Source organism: Eumetopias jubatus, unplaced genomic scaffold, assembly GCF_037043125.1.
Source record: "Eumetopias jubatus isolate StellerSeaLion01/CBP00866 unplaced genomic scaffold, mEumJub1_p1.0 scaffold_7, whole genome shotgun sequence".
Lineage (NCBI taxonomy): Eukaryota > Metazoa > Chordata > Mammalia > Carnivora > Otariidae > Eumetopias > Eumetopias jubatus.
The window spans coordinates 81,778,869-81,799,735 of record NW_028274813.1 but is presented as its reverse complement, the minus strand read 5'-3'; the positions used below and the strand labels follow the sequence as shown (position 1 = coordinate 81,799,735).

General features: G+C 42.4%; 1 pseudogene; it reads left to right on the top strand.

The window, feature by feature from the left end:
- The first annotated feature begins 13,601 nt into the window (after nucleotides 1-13,601).
- LOC114221475 (glutaredoxin-3 pseudogene) lies at nucleotides 13,602-14,796 on the top strand (annotated as a pseudogene).
- The last annotated feature ends 6,071 nt before the right edge of the window (nucleotides 14,797-20,867 follow it).

Here is a 20,867-nt window from a genome sequence, read left to right as displayed (position 1 = left end):
AGGCAAGGATCCTGGGGGGCTAGAATGAGGGCAATAGTGGTCAACCGGGATGAAATTCACCTCATGACCCCCTTGAGAGTAGGGGGCATTTTCTATGCATTTTTGCATTCCTGCCATGAAGCACCATGCCTAGCTCACAGTAGGAGTGCTTAATAACTCCTTGCTAAAAGAATGCAATTCCTGCCATGCTATATGAATTCATGGCAATCCAAGAAACTCAGGAGAGTGCTCATCTGAAGTCCTCACTGGGAATATGATGATATTAGAGCAGGGAACAAAATTTTCCTTTTAGCACTTAGGACCATTGACTTCTACTTCTCTATATGCCACTTTTTCTTGTCATGTGAAGAAGAATAAGGGAGATGTTAGGGCATCTTTGATTTGTAGATTTTTTTTTTTTTTTGGTGGAAAGGAACAAGTTAAGCACCAGAGTTCCTTTTTTCTTAACAAAAAAGAAACAAACTCAACAGCAAACTTAAAAAATATTTATATTGTGTGGGACCTAAAGACACTTAGTCCTCTCCTAGACAGTTTATAATCAAAGCCAGTTCTGACCTTGGGCCGTGGCATTCTGTGTTCTTGTTGGCTGCCATCTTCCCTCATGGGGCAACAATATTGCCTTAAACTGGTCTTCTAATTCATAGTCCTCAAGAGTGGCCATTCCAAATGCACGGGTGTGAAGACAGCCCAACGCTCTATCATATCACATCTCCAGCAGACCATGACTATCCCTACATTCAAACTATACTGATTTTTGAAAACCATGAGATTTTTTTTTTAACAATTTTGGAATTTCTATAAACACTCACTTTATTAACTCTATACATCCTGTCAAGTAGATCTTGGCAATGTCTTTGCTTGTGGAATTCCTAAAGTCCAGAAGACCTGCCAGAGTATTTCCTTTGCTTTTTCCTTCTTCCAAACCAGGCTTTGAGGGGAGCCTGTGAGTGTGGGTTTTGTATGGCAGCCATCTTGGTGGATGTGAAGGTTTAAATGGCACCTTTCTTTGCAGGTAGGTTGGCAGACAGAATACTGCTGGCAGAATGGATGATTTCAAGCTCTAAGTCGAAGGCAGGAAACCCCATTTTGAATTGCTTATTTATTTTTCCCTGAAGGGTTGGTATCTCAATGTTCTACTCAGTAACCAGTGAGTTGGAGGATTTTATTTGCTGCTTCTTGAAGAGTTTTTTTTTTTATACAAAGTTGAAATTAAGTTTATTTTTTCTTTTTGTCCTCTACTTTTTTTTTTCGTTGACAGAGAGTAGACGCATGGCCCAAAGCTTGGGCTTGGTGTTTCTCCTTTGGGCCAGCTTGTCCTATATCTGTCCTTGTATTTATATTGCCATGACACCCTGGCTTCTGTCTCCCAAACACGTGATGCTTTCAGTTTAGACTTGGCCGCTGGCCCCTGCAGGGCTCAAATGCACAGAGGGAGTTGAAATGGAAATGTTTCTTTGGGCCAGGCTTCTCCCTGGACATTAGACACTACTCTCTTTTTCTCCTTTCCCTTGTCTTTGGCCAAACAGGCAGCGTGCGCTTCATCGGAGGACCAGCATAATTACATGGAACATAGTTGTGGTATTCCTAAATTGCGGGATGATTACATGATACATAGTACCCCATGAGTTGGATGCATCTAAGAAGCCAAGCTTCCTTGGTAAATTCTACTTTGGAGGATGGAGTGTGAGGATGACAGTAGAAGTTACTTATACATTGTTATTCATTCACTGAATGCACACTTACTGAGTAGCCACCACTGGCCAGCCACTAAGAATTCTGAATTAAAGCATGATTCCACTGGTAGTACAGCATAGCAAAGATACCTTAAGATTTGGAAACAGAAGACCTGGTTTGAGTCTTGGCTCTGCCACCTACTGACTTAGGAAAATAAGCATAAGGCAATACACAGGTGCACAGAAGGAAAAGCTGGCTCATTTGACCTTGGATAGTTGGAGAAAGCATCAGAGGGGTGAGTAACTTTTGAGCTGTTTATCAAAGAATCATTGGGAGTTTGTCAGGTGGACGAAGTAAGGTGTGGGGATATCTCTTGGGTAAGTTCAATAGTGAAAGGAAAAATCACATATAATGAAAATGCAGTATCTTAAGGAGACTGTGAGCTGTCTGGGGAGGCCAGAACACACAGTGCATGGAGAGAAACTTTTTTTTTTTTATTGAAGTATAATTGACATACAATATCCTATTAGTTTCAGGTGTACATCATAGTGATTCAATATTTTTATACATAATGAAATGATTCCCACAGTAAGTCTAGTTACCCTCTGTCGCCATAGGAAGTTATTGCAATATTATTGACTATATTCTCTAGGCTGTACATTACATCCCCATGGCTTGTTTATTTTATGACTGAAAGTTTGTATCTCTTAATCCCCTTTACCCATTTCACTGCCCCCACCCCCTCAACAAGCCCCTTTCTCCCTCCGGTAACCAACAGTTTGTTTCCTATATCTATGAGTCTGTTTCTGTTTGTTGTTTGGTTTTTTAGATTCCACATATAAGTAAAATCATAGAGTATTTCACTTAGTGTAATACCCTCTGGGTATATCCATGTTGTTGCAGATGGCAAGATTTCATTCTTTTTTTTAATGGCTGAGTAATAATCCATACATATGCATACATACTTACATACGTACCACATTTGCTTTACCCATTCATCTATCAGTGGACTCAGGCTGCTTCCATATCTTGGCTATTATAAATAATGCTACAAAAAACATAGGGGTGTATGTATCTCCTAGAATTGGTGTTTATCTTTGTATAAATATCCAGAAATGGAATTGCTGGATGGTATGGTACTTCTATTCTTGATTTTTTAAAAATATTTTATTTATTTATTTGAGAGAGAGAGAGTGAGAGAGAGAGCATGAGAGGAGAGAGGGTCAGAGGGAGAAGCAGACTCCCTGCTGAGCAGGGAGCCCGATGTGGGACTCGATCCCGGGACTCCAGGATCATGACCTGAGCTGAAGGCAGTCACTTAACCAACTGAGCCACCCAGGCGCCCTATTCTTGATTTTTTTGAGCAACTTCTATATTGTTTTCTGTAGTGGCTCTGCAAATTTACATTCTATGGGGATAAGCTGAGGCTATTGCTGGAAAGATGGACTGATGCTAGCTTGTGAAAGCCCTTGAATGCCTTGCAAAGGACTTTGGACTTCAGGCTGCTGCCCGGGGTTCTCTAACCTCAGTTTCTAATCAGGTGGGTCAAATGATCATATTTGCATTTTTTATGTTCCTGGCAGTAGCACTGAGGTGACTTGGGGGAGGGAGGACGACTGGCGGCTTTTTCCTAGAACAGATGAGATGAGACATTGTTGTTTTTCATGTCAATTTCGATAAAGCACCACGGATGCTTCTGCTATAAAGCAGGTGTGGTGAGCATGTGTGCGTGAGTGGTGGAACACTGTCCCAGAGACTGAGTGACAACCGCCTGGTGACAACCGGCTGGTTCTCTGGTCATATGTGACGGAGAAGTCCCAGGGGAGCAGGGGGGAGGGGGCTCTGAGGTTCTCTGCTCTCGGATTTCAAAGGCCCCAGTGGTGAAGGTCCAGCCACCTTGGCAAGGACAGCATGCTAGCCTCTTGGGGTGGTCCCTTGAGCCAGTTTACAACAGAGCACTCACTTTTCTCCATGTGAGCCTTTGAACCACTTTGAAGACAAGAGGATTTTTTTCCTCTGCCACAGCCAGAATGTTAGTCCACGTTTATGTACTTTTGTCCTTAGACTCCATGGGGAATCTATTCTTGTTGAAAATCTTCGTTGCACACTTGGCTGGAAGCCACTGTTGTTACATTTGTTGGACACTTGCTGGACACAGCTGGTGCTCTCTCGAGCCCAGAGAATAAAAGTATTGATAACTGTGATGCCGATCAGAGCTAATTGGTAGACAAATGCTATTATTCGGTGTAAAGCTAGGGATCAGTGGTCTGGCTGTTACGATACTTGGGTGAAATGGGTATTTGTTGCAGTCATGCAGAGGCTGAATGGTGTCACCAGGATGAGTGAAAAATCCTATTGTGGTGACTAGATGGGAAAAGGAACAAAGTAAATGCAGTCCCCTACTAATTTATGACTTTTTATTTTATGTGAAGAAAATGCCTAAGTAGCAGAAAATCTGGAAAAGCTGTCAGGAAATATTAAGATATTCCCATCTTAAATTTAAATCTGTGAGGTTATTACTGTTAAGTGAAGTATGTGCAGACTATAATGAAGCAATCAAGGAGGGACTTATCATTTAGACCAGAATGTGGCAGGAGTGGGGGAGGCATTTTTTTATTTTTTATTTTTTAAAGATTTTATTTATTTGACAGAGACAATGAGAGAGCACAAGCAGGGGGAGCAGCAGAGGGAGAGGGAGAAGCAGGCTTCCTGTGGAGCAGGGAGCCCGATGTGGGGCTCGATCCCAGGACCCTGGGATCATGACCTGAGCCGAAGGCGGACGCTTAACCGACTGAGCCACCCAGGTACCTCAGGGGAGGATTTATTGACGAGGTGACATTCGAGGTGGTTTGGGTAGGATAGGTAGGCCAGTAAAGAGTGAGAGAATGTTTCATGAACCTGTAATTTTAGTCTCTGCAAACTGGTATGTATAATGTGAGGTAAGGGTGCAAAGTCATTGTTTTGCATGTGGATATCCAGTTTAAATGGTATCCAATTTGTGAATTCTCACATTTAAAAATGTATGTGTATGTGTTACATACACACAATTCTGAAATAATATACACAAAATCTGATTAACTCTCAATAGTGGGTTAATGAATTAAAAATTCCTTCTCTACCTGTTTTTTTCACAAGTGTGTGTTTATTATGTGATAAGGAAAACCAGGTTATTTTTTTAAAGATTTATTTATTTAGAGAGAGAACGTGTGCACAAGTGCACGCAGGGGGAGGGGCAGAGGGCGAGGGAGAGAATCTTAAGCAGACTCCCCTCTGAGTGAGGATCCTGACATGGAGCTCTATCCCATGACCCATGAGGTCATGACCTGAGCCAAAACCAAGAGTTGGACGCTTGACAGAGCCACCCAGGTGTACCTCAAAACCAGATGGTTTTTTCATGTGAGAAGAAGCAGTAAGAAGTAGTCTTGTGGCGGGGTGCCTGGGTGACTCAGTCATTAAGCATCTGCCTTCGGCTCAGGTCATGATCCCAGGGTCCTGGGATCGAGTCCCGCATCGGGCTCCCTGCTCGGCGGGAAGCCTGCTTCTCTCTCTCCCACTCCCCCTGCTTGTGTTCCTGCTCTCGCTGTCTCTCTCTGTCAAATAAATAAATAAAATGTTTTTAAAAAAAAAGTCATCTTGCGTTAATGTCCTTGCTTTAGCGTGCACATGAGTTTGAGTACCATATAGTCCTGAGTGGTAACAAAAAGGCTTTGATATATGCAAAGTATTTGAAGGGCAGAAAGGGTACAGGAACAGACTGCCCACGAATGCCCTCTGTTTGGAATAACAGGTCTTATCAAGAACCTGAGAGAAGGGCTTGGTTTCTTCCCTCTTGACAGATGCAGGAGTCGTCTCTGAGTGGAGGACATTTACCTTAGGGTGGGATTCCAGAGCTCCTCACCTCCCCATCCGGTGGGCAGTGCCACGCTGGCTCTACCACCGGGATCTCACCGGGCCCACCCAGGAGGAAGAGCTGTTTAAATGCAGACATGTCCCAAACACTTCTATCATTGGCATAGAATCAAGCTGATTATCTAAGCCCGCCCCCTCTTTTTATAAAGTGGGAAACCAGTGCTCATAATGACTGAATAGTTAGCCTCAAGCCTTGCAGCTGGCTCACAGCAGAGCTGAGATTAGAATCCAGATCTTCTGATTCTCTGGGCAGTGACTCCCCTGCTGACTCCACCCACATTCTGTCTCGTGTTCACATCTACTGTCTTACAGATCCTTAGCACAGCCAAGTAGTATACCTAAGAGTAGAAAAGGAGCTCAGAGGCTAAGGCTGTGTTCTGGAAAGCCCCTAAGAACAAACATTTCTATGACTGCATAGTTGAAATGATAAGAGACACAGTGAACTTCCTCTTCATAGAGCTTTTTTTTTTTTTTTAACTCTTGTTATTTCCCTTTAAAAGGCATATTACTGCCATGGAATCATAAATCATCATAAGCCAGTTGTAAACAACCATTAATAGATGGGAAGAGCTTGCTTAATAGGAATTCTTGTGGAAAAAAGAAGTTCAGGAGAATTCATTACATTTTCCCATTGTCAGTTGACATTGAAAGTTAGCTAGTAAACTGTTGTTCCTTTCCTGGGATACAGATATAGACTAAGTGGTATTGTCTTGAAATCCCACTGTACTGGGCACTTTAAGACCATATCCAGACTATTGCCCACAGTCATGGGCATCATTTAAGATAGTGACAACTTAGAGAGCACCCAGAGAGTTGCCAACCAAGATGCTGACACATTCCAGACTCTGCACTGAGCAGTGGGTGCTTGGTGGGAATGCAATGCCATGTGTCTTTTATTCTCCATCCTAATTGTGAGAGATTACAATTCTGAGGTCAGGGACTAAGCAGAGATTTCTTTTTTTAAAAATTTTTTTATTGTTATGTTAATCACCATACATTACATCATTAGTTTTTGATGTAGTGTTCCATGATTCATTGTTTGTGCATAAAACCCAGTGCTCCACGCAGAACGTGACCTCTTTAATACCCGTCACCAGGCTAACCCATCCCCCCAACCCCCCTCCCCTCTAGAACCCTCAGTTTGTTTTTCAGAGTCCATTGTCTCTCATGGTTCCTCTCCCCCTCCGATTTACTCCCCTTCATTCTTCCCCTCCTGCTATCTTCTTCTTTTTTTTTCCTTAACATATATTGCATTATTTGTTTCAGAGGTACAGATCTGTGATTCAACAGTCTTGCACAATTCACAGCACTCACCATAGCACATACCCTCCCCAATGTCTATCACCCAGCCACCCCCTCCCTCCCACCCCCCCACCACTCCAGCAACCCTCAGTTTGTTTCCTGAGATTAAGAATTCCTCATATCAGTGAGGTCATATGATACATGTCTTTCTCTGATTGACTTATTTCACTCAGCATAACACCCTCCAGTTCCATCCATGTTGTTGCAAATGGCAAGATCTCATTCCTTTTGATGGCTGCATAATATTCCATTATGTATATATACCACAACTTCTTTATCCATTCATCTGTTGATGGACATTTTGGCTCTTTCCACAGTTTGGCTATTGTGGACATTGCTGCTATAAACATTGGGGTGCATGTACCCCTTTGGATCCCTACATTTGTATCTTTGTGGTGAATACCCAGTAGTGCAATTGCTGGATTGTATGGTAGCTCTATTTTCAACTGTTTGAGGAACCTCCATACTGTTTTCCAGAGTGGTTGCACCAGACTAAGCAGAGATTTCTAAGACAAGCTCAGAACCGCCAGACCTTGGAGTCAGGATAAAGTGGGAAACATCACAGTTTGGGCTAATGAGAATAGCAGTAGACCACCTGGATGAAAAGATCTTGAAGTCTTATTTATCTGTTTGTTTATGTGGATTTCTTCTGTTCCTGGCTCACAGGTTAATTCCTGCATGTCCAGTTTATCTATTTTTTTCAAAAAAGGAGGAAAAATACAATTGAATCTAATAAAGCATATTCTAAAAATACTGTATTTGGCCTGTAAAATCATTATTTTACCTTATTAAATACATTCTAGCTTTTATACTGTAGGAGGATTTCTGATCAGTGCCTGGCCACTCTGTAAGCCCTTATCAAGCACATAAAGCACACCTAAGAAGACTTGGTCAATCAAAACTCACTAGGTGAAAGCAGGAGAGAGAGATCTATGTGCAGGGAAAGGTGTTACAGCTTCTTCAAACTTCTCTCAGGTTTTACCAGGCTCATCAGGCTCCAAAGAGACACGGACTTCAAGGACAGTTGTCCATTCTTGAATTAAATAAATTGCCCACATTCATGTGTGATAATGTTCAATGTTTGTCAGGCTTTCAACTTTGTCACTTAGTTGACTAGCAGCAGTAGAGAATTGGGAAGGAAATGAAGCTTCCAAGGTATACAAAGTCTAGCAGGTATGAATTTCAACTTGTATATCAAAAAATATCCCATTGGTTGAGTGGAAAAATGTATAAATACTACTTCCAAACCATATTGAGCTTGTAATTACAAACTGTCACAATAATCATAGTAAGCTTTTATTAAGGACGGTGCTATGTGGAATTCAATATGGACTGAGTTAATCAAGAGGATCCCTACCCTCAGGGTTATGTCAGCTCTTAGCTTATAAACTGTTAGGCAAAAATGCTCATTATCTTATTGACACACCCTGTGAACAGCTGTATTGTGGTTACAGAGCTTAGTGAAACATATTTTGATCATAGGCAAGAAACGAAACTTGTGAAATAGTGTCTGCTCATGAAAAAAAATAAAATGAAAAAAAAAAAAAACCCTCCAAAGTTTATTGGTAACAGAGTAAGAGGATCCTGGTTAGTCAGGGCTTGGGAAAGCATGGATATATAGGCTTGGAACTTTATTATCACATGGGCTTCTTGATTAGATGGGGATGCAAATAAAGCGGGCAGTGGGAAGAAGGCAAAAATCAAATGACTAATAGAGCTAATGATATGTCTCACTGTGATAATGTAAAAGTACTACCAGTTCCACCAGTTTATTTTTGGAGAATGGATAGAAGTTTAGAATCTATTTATGGGGCTCCGTTATTACCCAGGAGAGAAGGATTTTCTTTGCAGCAAGACCAACATAAATGGGTTTAGTGAGTCACAATTTTCTTGTGAAGGCTGGTTTTAGAACCTCCCCGTAGGGACCTCTGCCCACGCTGCTTAACTGTTGTGAGGAAATACAACTTCTTGGGGTCTCTGTTACTGTCCCTTTCCCCAGCCACTGGGACTTTGGGTAGAAAAAGCTATTGTGACAATGATGATTGATGATCATAATAAGCATGGCCAGCATTCCATTGTATCTTAGGTGGTTCCTCTGCACCCAGATATTGAGATTGGAAAGGGCGCAAAGGGTGTTAGGAAGAATAGGGGAGACATAAAACCTGGCCTCTCTCAATTATTTTAGAATGTAAGTGGGAAGTTTCTGGAGTTCACCTTGATGGTGAGGCATAAATGTTAATCACACTGGCTTGGAGAGCGATCTAGCTGAGTATATCACCTCTCTAAGATGGTTCTTTTGTAACAGGGGGATAATGCCTTGTGCTTCATGGGTTTGTGGTGTGGATGGAGGGAGATTAAATGAACTGTCCTTGCTCAGACGATTATCCAGCTAATGCTCCCAATTCTTTTCGGTCTCTGCTGTTATATCACTTCCTCAGAAGAGCTTTCCTTTCAATTCTGTGTAATGTACACCCTACCCTTCTGCCCATGCCTCCCTAGAACCTCACTCTGCTTTCGCTTTCTTTACAGTAGTTATCATTACTCAAAACATATGTCTATGTTGGTTTTCTTTTTTTTTTTTACTGTGTCTCTTTCCCTCACTAGAACATATGTTTTATGTGGTGGGATTTTTAGGCTTGCTCTATCTTTGGGGAGTGATAGCACATAGGAGGTATACTTAATAGATGTGTTGAATGAATAAATGAATGAATGAATGAAATGTAAAATGCTTTGCACAGTGGCTGGCATGTAATGAGTACTTGAAGGAATGAAATTTCTGCTACCAATTATATGTGGATTGGCACTGGATAGAAAGCTCCTGTCTGAAAAGAGTGGTCTCATTCTACTCCTGGTGAGGCCAGACAGAATGTGGAGGGCCCAAGGGCTGGTGATGGATGTAGCATCACCTAGAGAACATTATCAAGCCTTTGGAGGTGTAGGGTCCAGCCAACAGGATATGGAGGAAATTCCTGAACTCCCCACACATGGAAACCCAGCAGAGTTTGAAGGTCACAATGGGCTACTCTGAATGCTCATTTGGGAGGTGATCACGACGGCCAAGGCAACACTGGCCTGCTGCATGGTACACATCATCTGCTCCCACTTTTCCTTCAGTTATGGGGAGAGGGAATGGATTTTTGCCTTGATGCTTCCCTTCTGGCCTAAACTTGCAAAATGGATATTTATTTATTTTAAAGTGCTGCATACAAGGTAAATTCATAGATAACAATTTATCAACTTGAAGCTTTATGTAGTGTTCCCTGGTCTCCATACTTACAATAATCTGAAGAAATCTTCGGGGTGCTGATTTATATCCAGGGGATAATCCAGCTTCTTCCACTTTGTTCCTGCAGGATGTAATTCATATGTTCCTCCTGTGTTAGTCATGGTCCTTGAGAAGCAGACACCAAGGTAGTGTTAAATGTTGTAGGGATTTTCTTGAAGGAGGTGCTTATGTGAAAGGACCTAGAGAGGGAGCCGGACAATGATGGGTTAGCAGTCAGCTCACAATGTAGGCCTGACTCAGTGAAGGGGATGAGGAGAGAAGTCTAGGAGGGGAGCAGGCCAGACTGCCAGGCAGCCTAAGGAAGCCTCCGCAAAGCCCCTGGGAAGTCTTTGTGCCTGAGTCAGCCAACAAAGGAGTCCTGTGTCTCCCAGGATGGAGTCCTCCCACCACAACCTATCATCCACAGCAAGCAGCTTTTGGAAAGTGGTGTCATCGTGCAAACAGCAGTGGACTTAAAAGTGCCATCGTTAGGGCCCTGGTTCGGTCCCATTCCCTGTAGAAGGAGGTGTGCAGGGCACATTCTCATGGCTTCTACACTCCGGAAAGCTAGACGATGCCATAACCATCCCCTAAAGCTGGTAGCTCTGTGATGCAGTACCAGGCTACTGAGTGGAAAAGATGGCGTTAGGCCTCTCCCTCAGGAACATACAAACTAAATAGGTTAACACACACATGATAATGGAGGGGGTAAATTTTCTTCTTCCAGCAGCTGTCCTAGACACAGTGGTTCTCTGACATTCCCTGACCCAGGAATGTACCACTCACAAGTTGGCCTGTGTCCTCTTAGATTCCCCTAAATCCGTCTTTCCTAGGATGTAACTTGTGCTCTGTAGGACTGGGCCAGTACCAGTTCTCATAGTTACAGCCTCAAAGAACCACAACTTCAAGAGGTCAATCGTGGTGTGTAGACCTACCTACTTACTTAATCTCTTTCCACCATGATGTTTTCTATTAAAGGAACTGGTATCTCCTTCTTGTCCTGGGCCTTGGTTGGGATCATCCAAGTCCATCCTGATGACTCTCCTCTAGGGAGAATCTTTCCTCATTCTCTTCCTAGCATGTTAACATTCCTATATCAATAACTTACTTCTGGGGGAAAATTAGGAATACATGGTTCACTATCGCTCCACTCTACTTGCTAGCTGAAAATGAGAGCAGTTGAAATAATATCTCAGACAAATATTTTCCGTAATCTGTAGAGAGTAATCAATACTTGGAAGGAAAGTTACTTGGCGACAGTGTTAACATTCCATTTTCTGAAGCATTTTTGTGTGCTTGACTTCATGGTCTCATACCTTTTCATCATTTTTCAACCACTGGTTACTGTGACTTCTCACAGCCAAGAGGTCCTCTTTGTGCAGATTTGTGTAGCTGATTTCTGCTGAGTTTCTTTTCTTCTCCTAGAGTTTTGGTATAATGGGGCCAGGTCTAGTGAAGTGAGTCAAGTAAATGGCTGATTTTTCTCCCTGGAGCCCTGTCCTTTTGTGGAACATTCACCATGTGATTTGCCCTTGGGAAGATGCAGCTGTTAGCAGGCAGCCTGTATGACCCAAAGCAAATGAGAAGAATCCTTCTTGTGAGCTTGAGAGCACATGCTGGGTGGGCGGGAGTGCTTTGTTTTTCACCCTTTTAGAGCTTGTTGCTTCCAAATAAGTGGCTGTAAATGGAGATGAAGGGATAAGACTTTGTGACTAATTCCTCTGGGGAGCCTAAATATCCCCACTCCTGACCCCAGTGTGTCATCTCCCCCGTCTTCCCACTGCAAGGCTCATAGCAGCTTTATGACAAGGTGGGTGTTTTTGATCTAGTTCAGGATGGGGACCAATCCAATCCTCCCCAGCTCTGGTGTTCTTTCCATGACGGGGCTGACGCTCAGCCAGTGGAATCCCAGTGAGCTCAGGGAACAGGCGGTGTGTGTCAGGTTGATTCAGCTGAGGAAGTCATGGCCTTGGTTTCACCTTATAAGTCTGTGGTTCCGGTCTTAGCTTGAAAACCCAAAGCTCTGAGCATTCCCAGATGACATCTGTAGTTTTTCCAACACACATTTGGCCTCCTTGCTTGCTTGTAGTGCTTTGATTGTGCAATCACACTTTGGCACATTCTTTGTCCTGTGAAATCTGTACATTTTCAGCTCAGACATCTCAAAAATCATCATTGAAGCATTTTTATCAGGGTGGCTTATCGTAAAACAGAATCACTCTCACCGACATTTCTGGTAACCAGGAGGAGGAGAATGACAACGAGGAGGGGGGAATGTGTAGTGGAAGGAGGGCTGGCCTTGTTATTGGATAGCCAAGTTTCAAGTCCTGCCTGCCTTTTTTGACTTATTGAAGAACCTTAGGCTTTTAGGGGCTCAGATTAATCTCCTGTAAAATGGAGAAAATAGTATCAACCTTGCTGTTGTTGGAGGTAATTTAAGGGTTAAGTAAGTGGACTCCCTATGTTTTGTATAAATATATATGTGATGTGTGTGTGTGTGTGTGTGTGTGTGTGTGTGTGTGTGTGTGTGTATGTGTGTAGTGGTTGTTCTAGTGTAGCGGTGGGAGTGGTATAACCTGATTGTGTGTTTAAGGAATCTCAGCTCACTTTTAAGCCTTCAATAAATCACACACATACTCACAGATGTACACAACATGCTTGCACGCACACATAAACAGGCCCCATGCACACATGCACACACGTTCCTTGGAAACCTCTACTTTTGATAAATAATTTGCTTCGGAGGTTGGCCCAGACTACGTGTCTATGAATTATTCCTCAACCCCCCAAACTGTCTGGGAATGTTTGAACTGGGTTCTGTGCTGATATCCATAGAGGCATTCCTCAACTTTCCCTTTTCAGCCATCAACTGGTAGCAGGTACAATCAAGAGATGACAAATTGTTGCTAACTTCTTCACTAATATCTGAGGACATAAATCATTCTGAATCCTAGTTTAGGGTATTTGGAAAAAAGAAATATTTCCCTCCAACTCTTGGAACACTTCCCTGTTATTGCAGCATTCATGTTGTTTCCAAAAAGACTTTAGCATAGGCCTTTTTTTGGCACAGTGAGAAAAGATACAGTCCTTTCCCTTATGAGGTCTCTATGCCAAAATATTGGTCACCGGCTTCTTAGCACATTTAGTAAATGGCTTGTTGCCTTATAATTATGAAATGGAACCTCAGGCAATGTATTGGAAAATAAATAAAAAAAGATAACTCCTTCCTGGAACAAACTTTGCAAATTTGACTTGTCATTTAGCTATTGATATATCGAACTTCGTTTTCATTTAATTACTCAGCCAACTGATTAATCAAAATATTTATCAATAACCCACTGCCTTTGGGCACTGTCAAAGTGCTGGGAATACAATGATGAACATGACAAAGAACATGATTGTCTTTTATGGAGACTGTAGCCCACGAGTTAAGAAACAAGGTGCAGGCAGCATGGCGGTGGGGGCGGCTGAGGCGGTGGCGGCTGTGGTGGAGGTCGGCTCAGCCCAGCAGTTTGAGGAGCTGCTGCGCCTCAGAGCCAAGTCCCTCCTTGTGATCCATTTTTGGGCGCCGTGGGCTCCACAGTGTGCTCAGATGAACGACGTGATGGCAGAATTAGCCAAAGAACAGCCTCAAGTTTTGTTTGTGAAGTTGGAAGCTGAAGCCGTTCCTGAAGTATCTGAAAAATATGAAATTAGTTCTGTTCCCACCTTTCTGTTTTTCAAGAATTCTCAGAAAATTGACCGATTAGATGGTGCACATGCCCCAGAGTTGACCAAAAAAGTTCAGCGCCATGCATCTAGCGGCTCCTTCCCACCCAGTGGTAACGAGCATCCTAAAGAAGATCTCAACCTTCGCCTGAAGAAATTGACTCATGCTGCCCCTTGCATGTTGTTTATGAAAGGAACTCCTCAGGAGCCGCGCTGCGGTTTCAGCAAGCAGATGGTGGAAATCCTTAACAAACATAGTATTCAGTTTGGCAGTTTTGATGTCTTCTCCGACGCAGAAGTCGTCAGGGCCTCAAAACCTACTCCAACTGGCCCACCTACCCCCAGCTCTATGTTTCTGGAGACCTCATAGGAGGACTTGACATAATTAAGGAGCTTGAAGCATCTGATGAACTAGATACAATTTGCCCTAAAGCTCCCAAATTAGAGGAAAGGCTCAAAGTACTGACAAATAAAGCTTCTGTGATGCTCTTTATGAAAGGAAACAAACAGGAAGCAAAATGTGGATTCAGCAAACAAATTCTGGAAATACTAAATAATACTGGTGTTGAATACGAGACATTTGATATATTGGAGGATGAAGAAGTTCGGCAGGGGTTAAAAACTTATTCAAATTGGCCCACGTACCCTCAGCTGTATGTGAAAGGGGAGCTCGTTGGAGGTCTGGATATTGTTAAGGAACTGAGAGACAATGGTGAGTTGCTGCCAGTGCTGAAAGGAGAGAACTAGGGACTGTTACGCTTGGTGCCTGACTGCTGCAGGAAACCTTCATCACGGCGGGGCCGCTCACGACTCCGTTCTCAGACTGCTGCGCACCCAGTTAGGCTCGGTGTATCCCACCAGCTCGTGCTAAATACATGTATGTTTTGTTTGTTTTTCATCAAACCAGAATGCAATAAACATCTTCAATTCCAATTAAAAAAAAAAGAAACAAGGTGCAAAGTACTAGGGGGCAAGAAGTATAGGGCACTATAAGAACACAGGAGAAGGACATTGCTTCTAGAGTTGTAGAGAGAGCAAGCAAAGCATAAGTTGGGATCTGAGATTGATTTAGCGTGGATGGGTCCTGAGTGGAAGGGAGCAAGTGGACATGGGTGAGGCTCTAGAGAAGAGGCAGGACCAGATCATCAGTTCTCAAAGACCTTAAAGGCCTTTGTAGAGAGTTTGATTCTACTCTGAGGCACTGGGGGTAATCTACAAAGAAGTATAAGTGTGTGTAATGTGGAAGGAAGGTCAGAATTTTGTTTTAGAGAGATCAGTCTGGTGATGATGTAGAGTATGGGTTAGAAGGACTTCAGTCTGGAAGGTGGGAGGATATTTGGGATTTGGTGCTTGATCGCTGTCAGAGATGCTGGTTAGCCTCAACATGGGCAGTGGAAATAGAAAGGAGTAATGGATTGAAAACATTATTTAGTGGGTAGACTCAGTAGGACTTGGTAACTTATTACATAGAAGAAAAGAAAGAAAACAAGGATGATGCCAATTTTTCTAACTTAAGCAACCAATTATATATGGTGGGGCCATTTTCTGACATAGGGAGCATAAGAAGAGGAACATCTTTAGGGGAAAGAGTGAATTTCATTTTGGACATGTTGAGCTTGATGTGTCTCTGAGATCAAGTAGAGACGTGGAGTACACAGCGGGGGGATACTCAGGTCAGAAATTCTGCAGAAATATCAAGCCTGGAAATATGGATTTGGAAGTTGACATACAGCCCATAATTTCAGCCATGAGCGTTCATCCACTAAAAGGCTGTGGAATGAGAATTGGACCAAGAGCAGATCTCTGAGGGATGGGATATGTCAAATATGGGCAGGGGAAGAGAAATGGCCAAAGGAGAGAAGGGGCAACCAGAGAAGCAGGAAAAAAATGGGAGAGTGGGGTGCAGGAGAGTGGGGAAGAGAGGATTTCAAGGAGGTAGTGGTCACATGTGTCTAGGGCAAGTTAGAGGTCAAGGGAAACACAGATGGAAAGTTTCCTTTGGAATTTATAAGAGGAGGGGTGTTTATCTTGGCAATAGCAGTTGAAGAAGAATATTGGTGAAGGAAGCCATACTTCAGTGGGCTGATGAGTGAGTAGGAGATGAACAGGTAGACAAATGTGTGAGGACAGTGAGACAGGGCAGTAGCTAGAAGGGCACAGGAGAGATAGCAGATTTAGACATCTTTTCTTCTTTATTCTTTCTAGTTAACTTTTTAAAGTTAGAAGAGGGTTGGGAGTATTTAGATGCAACTGAGAAGGAGCCAGTAGGGAGAGGTCAAGCTATGAGAGGGATAACTGAGATGGAGAGTCCCCTGAGAGAGAGAGGAAAGTTCCAGACCACCTGTGGGGGAATTAGCCCCAGAATGGGGGCAACTGTTCTATAAAAAAGAGAAGGGAGGATGCAGACAAGTTGGTAGTTTTGGTGGCTGAAAATACAATTTTTCCTGTTCCTGCCTCCTCCCCCAAATCATGGACCTTGACTCTTAGCTTTATCCTCCTATTTATATATTATTTTACAATGCATGGATTTATCTACCTGGGTAGTTCCCCATGTGTTTTAGGCCATCAGCTGGTATCTTTAATGACTCAAATACAAGTTCTGGAGGGCTGAGCATCTCTTTGTCCTGTAAGGAAGTGTCTTGCCTTTGCTGAATGGGTAGCCAGGGATTAGGGCAGAGCCTGTGGCCTCAAAACAGAACAAAATGAGATGAGGGCCTGGCCTTCATTCCTCTATGGTCTAAAGGGCTGTGCAAATCAGTCACAGATCTTACTCAGCACTTGGTGCAGGCTGGTGCTTCATCTTTCATTCTTTCATTCTTGAAAAATACTTCAAGAGTTATTTTCAGCTCACTAAGGGAAGGGAGTCTAGGTTAGTTTATTTACTTTTTAATTACTCAAGCAGTTTGACACCATGGCAAATATAAGACTTCTTAGGAATAATTTGCTTTTAAAATGAATTTGGTTGGCTTGGCTCTAAGTGGATTTATATCTTAGGATAAGACTCTCTCAACAGCAGTGGCACTGGGGCAAATAATTAGCTTCTGTTCCCTATAGAAATACTGTTTATATGTGTGAAGTTGGGCTACAATGAGTATTAAGGGCAAATGTGAATGGGGAAAAAGATACCACGGTGTGGCCACAGTGTTCAGGAACTGTTGTGGAGGAGAAACACTAAGTCCCTTAGGTGCTGTCATCATCAGCTAGTGGACTTACCTCCTTTTTTCCACCTCCCTATTGGATAGTTTGGGCTTCACCTAAAATGTGTGGTCCAAGTGAGCAGCTGGATTGTCCAGCTCTTGGGGCACTTGGCCCCTGGGAATCTGTAACCAGGGGAGAAGATTTTTTCTGGTTGTTGTCTCTGAGAGGGCAGCCATGCCTTGGGGCTATTCTCCACATGATTGGATTTGATAGATTTAGTAAATCTTTGAAGGATCCTCCACAAGATGCCAGAGAACCACAGATAACTGATGAGCTTTTAAAAATTCATTTCATTATTTACAAGTCTTTGCAATATATGGACTCCTGTACATATGTTTTTCAGGGCAGCGTTCATGTTTATTTCCTGGAAACCCTTCAGGGCAAAGTTTCCTCATAACAATGGCTCACTCCAGGCATATTTATATGTGTCCATATATGTCCAAGTGTGGCACTTGGACAAAAGACAAGGGACTATCTAGGGGAGACAATGTGGTTTCCATGGGAGTAGCTTCTGTGAAGAAGTTGGAAACTGAGGAAAGGTACTACTGTGAGGAGACTGAACTTCATTTCAGTCCTACTTGATAACCTTGTTTAGGTGAATTTAGAAATGGTTTCTTTGCAGGGTCAGAGTTCCTGAGGAGCTGGAAGCAAAAGCAGGCTCCATGTAAACCCAAAACATGCAGGGCTGTATGTTCAAATTCTAGCCTGCCTAATTCTAGCATGCCTATGGCAATAAGCCAAGGAACTCTGTGGTAGGCCAGGTTTTATTTAGTAGCATGACTCTTATCCTTAAAATTTGCATGAACTCTATAGGAAAGAACATAGTAGTCATTTCTCATGGAGCCAAGTAGGAATTTTTTTAGGGGGAATAAATAAAACCCAACACATCTTTTTACTTAATTCTCAATAATCTAAGAGGTTAATCCAGCAACACTGTGGTTCCTTGAGAGGTTATCGGAGAGGACTAAGGTCTGAGAAGCCTTCTTTGTGACTCAAACAGGCCTTGTCATGAGCACAATACTTAAATTCTCTACCTTTGGCTTCATCCTGGCCCCATAGTTCCTCAGGATCCTTCAAAGATTTACTAAAATGCTATTGAGAAATATTATTAGTCTTTTTATACATAAGAAGAACTTCGAAACTGGTGGTTCTTCCCAAGAAAGTCTTTATATATGGAAACCAAGAGCTTTTCCTTGGTGGACATTCCATTTGTTGCTTTAAGTTCCAGGTTGTTTATCTGGTAACTGAGTTATTTATTTTCATTTTTTTCTTTGGCATGTTTATGATTGATTTTGTAATTTTCTTAGTGTTGATTATTCAGAGCTACAGTAACAATTTTTAGAAGTTAGGAGGTCATTTTACAGCTCTTCTCACTCTTGCCTTCTAGGAATTACATTAACCCATCCCTCAAATACCCTGAGAAGGAAAACATGGCAGTTCATTAGAACCTCTCCTTCATACAACTTTAGCTTCTTTGGAAGACTTGTACTGAACATGATTAAGGGCCAGTGCTTTTCGTGAATGTGGTCAACTAGAAGACTTTCTGATGTAAAGGAGATTGGGAAAAGTTGGCTGCCATTTCATGACTCAATCCATGATGCCTCATGAACTGTCTCCTGGCAGCCATTCAGCATTAGAGCTTTTGATAGAAGAAAATATACTCAAAACATAAGTCTCTCAACTCATTAGCTAGAAACATTGACTATCAGAGTTTACAGGAGGCCTTTTGCATTTTTCATGGCCAGGGCTCAGTGATGAGGGTATAAGGCAAAGTTTGAGTTACAGAGGAACTGTGGGATCAGGCAGTAATCTAGTTATAGGAAACCCATAATTCAAGGCAAAAACAGAACTTGCAATAAGATCAACTTGTTCTGAACTGATGAACTCTTCAACTTCTCATTTTCCCTTTAGAGCGTGTTTGAACTGAGAGTCAGGGGTAGGTTTGACCCTACCACTGGAGAGTAAGTGTCCCAGTGGTGAGGGTTAGAGGTAAATAAATCCATATATTGCTCTAATCAATGGGTTAATTTTTTTTAAAGATTTTATTTATTTGACAGAGAGAGACACAGTGAGAGAGGGAACACAAGCAGGGGGAGTGGGAGAGGGAGAAGCAGGCTTCCCTCTGAGCAGGGAGCCTGATGTGGGGCTCCATCCCAGGACTCTGGGATCATGACCTGAGCCGAAGGCAGACGCTTAACGACTGAGCCACCCAGGCACCCCTAATTTTTTTTTTTTTTATGGTGTGGACCCATTAGCAGCTGAAGAAGCCTATAGTGCCCTCAGAAAAATATTTTTTAAAAATATTAAATAATGTATGTAGAATTGCAAGGGAGACTTCTTTTTATTGAAAAATAGTCGCTAAAATAAAAAATGTCATATAGCAATATATTTGCCTTTCGTTTATGCATTAAATGACAAGATCTACCGTTGGATCCATAATTTCAAAATAGTGATCCATAAAAATGGTATTCTGAGATTTGTGTAGCAATTGTAATGTGATGTGTGTGTGTTTAAAATGTTTGAAAGTTTCATGCATTCACAGAGGGAAGACACTGAAGACACTGGAGAAAGGTGGCCATCTACAAGCCAAGGAGGAAGGCCTTAGGAGAAGCCCTGCCAACACCTTGATCCTGGACTTCGAAAATTGTAAGAAAATAAATTTCTGTTGTTTAAGCCACATAGTCTGGTATTTTGTTATGGTAGCCCTAGGAAACTAAGATTGATGATACCTTTTAAATGTTATCCTCATGGTTTCACTTCTCAGCAGTCTCCAGGTCCCTTTCCTCAGTCCAGAAGATCAAGATACTGGGAGAAATGACCTCCTACTTGTTAGAGCAGTGGATCTTTTTGGATAGCGGTTGGGCTTCAAGGATTCTTTCTCTTTTGTGGGTGTATTATTTCTTCATTTTTTTAAAATTTAATTTTATTATGTTACGTTAATCACCATACATTACATCATTAGTTTTTGATGTAGTGTTCCATGATTCATTGTTTGCATCTAACACCCAGTGCTCCATTCAATACATGCCCTCTTTATTACCCATCACCAGGCTAACCCATCTCCCCACCCCCCTCTAGAACCCTCAGTTTGTTTCTCAGAGTCCATAGTCTCTCATGATTCATCTCCTCCTCTGATTTCCCCCCTTCATTTTTCCCTTCCTACTATCTTCTTCTTCTTCTTTTTTTTTTTTTAACATATAATATATTATTTGTTTCAGAGGTACAGGTCTGTGATTCATCAGTCTTGCACAATTCACAGCGCTCACCATAGCACATACCCTCCCCGATGTCTATCACCCAGCCACCCCCTCCCTCCCACCCCCACCACTCCAGCAACCCTCAGTTTGTTTCTTGAGATTAAGAATTCCTCATATCAGTGAGGTCATATGATACATGTCTTACTCTGATTGACTTATTTCGCTTAGCATAATACCCTCTAGTTCTATCCACATTGTTGCAAGTGGCAAGATTTCATTCCTTTTGATGGCTGCATAATATTCCATTGTGTGTGTGTGTGTGTGTGTGTGTGTGTGTGTGTGTGTGTGTGTGTGTGTGTATCACATCTTCTTTATCCATTCATCTGTTGATGGACATCTTGGCTCTTTCCATAGTTTGTCTATTGTGGACATTGCTGCTATAAACATTGGGGTGCACATACCCCTTCGGATCACTGCATTTGTATCTTTGGGGTAAATACCCAGTAGTGCAATTGCTGGGTCATATGGTAGCTCTATTTTCAGCTTTTTGAGGAAACTCCATACTGTTTCCCAGAGTGGCTGCACCAGCTTGCATGCCCACCAACAGTGTGAGA